This window comes from Primulina huaijiensis, chromosome 11, assembly GCF_012295235.1.
Source record: "Primulina huaijiensis isolate GDHJ02 chromosome 11, ASM1229523v2, whole genome shotgun sequence".
In the NCBI taxonomy this organism is placed as follows: domain Eukaryota; kingdom Viridiplantae; phylum Streptophyta; class Magnoliopsida; order Lamiales; family Gesneriaceae; genus Primulina; species Primulina huaijiensis.
In genome coordinates, this window is record NC_133316.1 from 5840411 (window position 1) to 5844286 (window position 3876).

A 3876-nucleotide genomic window follows, 5' to 3' on the forward strand; every position below is an offset into this window, starting at 1 on the left:
CGTCATCAATACTTGTTTGCCTCCTCATCACGACTTCGCCAAAATCCTGCAAAGGAGAAATAACAATGCTCGGGATTGAACCGGCTATATCATTACAAGGATAATAAACCTCTTTGTACAAAGGTACTTTAAGGGGCTTATACAAAAGTGGATAAATCTCAACCTCACTCTTTTGGGCCTTTAATTTATTTTTCTTTTTCTTTGGCCTCTTTCCCCTCATTTTCTTTCCTCTCTTTTTTTCTTTCAATGATCATCTCCCTCTTTTGATCACTCATTTTTTCGACCATACATTTTTCTTTTTTGTCTTAGGCCCCCTCACTTTTCTTTTCACTCTTTCTTTCGGCCTCATCTCTTTTTTTTTTCTCTCGTTGGTCCTCCATTATTTGTTTTGGGGACAAAGGAAGTAAAACAATTGGTTCCTTCTTGAGAACAAAAGAATATCTATTTTTAAACCCATCATGCGTTACTCGCCTATCATACTGCCACGGTCTACCCAACAAAATATGACAAGCATGCATCGGCACAACATCACACAAAACCTCATTAATATACTTCCCGATCGAAAAGGAAACTAAAACCTGCTTACTCACTTTCACTTCAACACAGTCATTCAACCACTGTAGCCTATATGGTTGAGGATGTTTTAAGGTAGGCAAATTCAACTTTTCCACCATCTCACGACTAGCCACATTGGTACAACTTCCCCCATCAATAATAAGGTTGCAAACCTTGCCATTGACAAAACATCTAGTATGGAACAAGTTTTCCCTTTGGTTAGTCTCCCCTTCCTTGACTTGGGCACTCATGATGCGCCTAGTCACTAATGCCTCACCTACAACTGCCTCATATCCCTCATCAGGATCATCGAACGCGGGCATCTCATCATCATCATCATCACCCTCACTTTGTGACTCATATTCACCATAGTCATTCAAAATCATCACCCTTTTATTAGGGCATTGGCTAGAAATATGACCCAATCCTTGACACCTAAAACATTTAGTATCCCTAAAACGATTAAGAGGAATTTCAGATTTACCTTGCACTCCTTGTTTAGGCGCCTCCTGCTTAGTGTCAAATTTCGGCTTGGTCACCAATTTGCCTTCTTCACGTTTGCCAAAGTTGGAACGCCAAGAGGTCGATGCATTCCCCATTTGAGTGGTGCGGCCAACTCCTCTCCTCTTGAGTTGTTGCTCCACTTTTATGGCCATTTGCATCATCTCGTCTAGATCCAAGTAGTTCCGAAGCTCAACTTGATCTTGGATTTCCCTGTTCAATCCACAAAGAAAACGAGCCATCGTCGCCTCATTATCTTCCTCAATATTGGCTCTAATCATGACTACTTCCATCTCCTTATAATAGTCCTCAACACTCTTTACCCCTTGCCTCAAAGTTTGTAGCCTCTTAAACATCTCCTTATAATAGTGGTTGGGCACAAACCTCTTCCTCATGACCCTCTTCATCTTATCCCAAGTTTCAATGGGTCTCTCATTATACCTCCTCCTAGTGGTCACTAGTTGATCCCACCAAATGAGAGCATAGTCTAGAAATTCCACCACCGCCAACCTAACCTTCTTTTGCTCGGAGTTGTGGTGACATTCAAACACAAACTCTACCCTCTTTTCCCACTCTAAGTATGCCTCCGGGTCAGATTTCCCATGGAACGATGGAATTTTCATCTTAATACTACCCATGTTTCCATCCTCCCTATTCCCATCATATCTACCCCTTACGGCCTCTCTTTTTCCTCTACCATACCGTCTACCTTTTCCATACCTACCCCAATTTTCGTTTTGGCTCTCCTCATCTCCTTCCAAATCATACTCTTCCTCTTCTTCTCCTCTACCCATATTTTTAGGCTTAGATTTATCTCCACTAGTACTAACTTCAAGCCTATCCAACCGCTCATGTAATGGCTCTAACTCGGTTCTCATCATCCTACTAAAATGCCCAAACAACGCCACTATTTGTACTTTAGATAACCCCGAATTCGAACTATCTCCTACCTCCCTCTCCATTTAATTTCAGTTTGTACCTGTAAGAAAACGTTAGTAGAAAACAATATGTTCCTCACCCAAATGTTCACGGTCACTGCAAAGAAAGTCGCTCGTCGCTCCTCTCTAATTTTTTTTTGGTCACAACAAATACTCACCGGTCACTCCAAAGAAATAACGCTCGCACTCAAGTGTTTTCACTCGAATTTGATAGTTCTCTCAAAGGTGTGCTTAAGCCTTGTACTTGTATGTCAAACCAATCAGACTAAACTCGGGAACACTCGCAACTGTCTCACTAAGACTGCGCAAAGCCAAGAAATTTGAAATATATTTATATTTTTGATTGTGAGAGACACTTTAATAGGGCTCTCAGAAGAGAATAGAAAAAAATTGCAAAACCAATATATAGCAAATTTTCGAAATTTTTGTTTTTTTTTTTTGCTCGAAAATTTCTGGTGTACTCGAAAATTCCAAGGAACAAACACAGAATTTTCGAAAATTCACGGATTTCACAAATACTAAGAATGATAGGATAACACAGATCTGAAACAGAAAAAAAGATTAAACAGATCTGAAAATAACAATGATAATCTCACTTGAATTCAATGAACCAGAAGCTCTGATACCACTTGATACGATCCCGCCCACGAGATCTTTGATTTGTCCCGATCTTTGAAACAAGTAATTGATAGATGTGATAATCGCCTCTAGACCACGCGGCCTAGCAACAATTAATCAACGATAGGAACAATCGCGTTCAAGAGAACCTCTAAAGAACCCGTCCTTGGCAACCCTTCACTACAAACGCCACAAAAGATAAATCTTTTAATAAGTTTGAATTGATACGACGCAAAAGTTATAACGAAACTTAAGCTTGTTTTTGAGAGAATTCTCAAAAAAAAGTTTTATAAACTCAATAATTTAATTCATTCTGTTCAAAATGTTTTACAATCAATAAATAACCAAAAGAAACAATAAAATTCGTAACTAGGGTTGCGCTAACATTTCCTGCGCGGCGGTGCGTGAACTAGCGCAGCTGCGCGCAAGGTTCTGCTCCTGTCCAGCGCGGGGCGCGCAGTGGCGCCATATCTGGCGCGGCCGCGCGCAGCTCTGCTCGTCTGCGCTAGCGCGCGCTGCTACGCCGCTTCTGACGCAGGCGCGTGCACAGTTCTGCTCATCTGCGCTAGCGCGCGCTGCTGCTTCTGCACATCTGCGCTAGCGCGTGCTGCTGCGCTGCTTCTCTCGGGCCATTTTGCACTCATATGCTTGGTTGTTCGGGACTCCTTCATTATATTCTTTGTTGAACTCCACCACTTTCTTGGATATGCTTGATTCTGTAACGACCCATTACAGGCCCAGTGGACCGCCCATACGGCCCACTGCCCCAATCGACCCAAGGCTATCCCGATCATGGGCTCTGCTCTATGGGCCTTGGCCCATCTATGGAACTCTTCCCTCACGGGCTTTCCATAGGCGTCGTATGGGTTACTCATAGAACTCTCCAGCCCATGCACTGGAGTCTGCGCCTTCCCAAACTCGAACCTGAGATCACATGGATATATAGATACTCAGCACAAGTCTGGTACCAATTGAGCTACTAGCTCAATAAAAGGCGCCTTTTATTGTAACGACTCATTACAGGCCCAGTGGACCGCCCATACGGCCCACTGCCCCAATCGACCCAAGGCTATCCCGATCTTGGGCTCTGCTCTATGGGCCTTGGCCCATCTATGGAACTCTTCCCTCACGGGCTTTCCATAGGCGTCGTATGGGTTACTCATAGAACTCTCCAGCCCATGCACTGGAGTCTGTGCCTTCCCAGGATCGAACCTAAGACCACATGGATATATAGGTACTTAGCACAATCCTGGTACCAATTNGT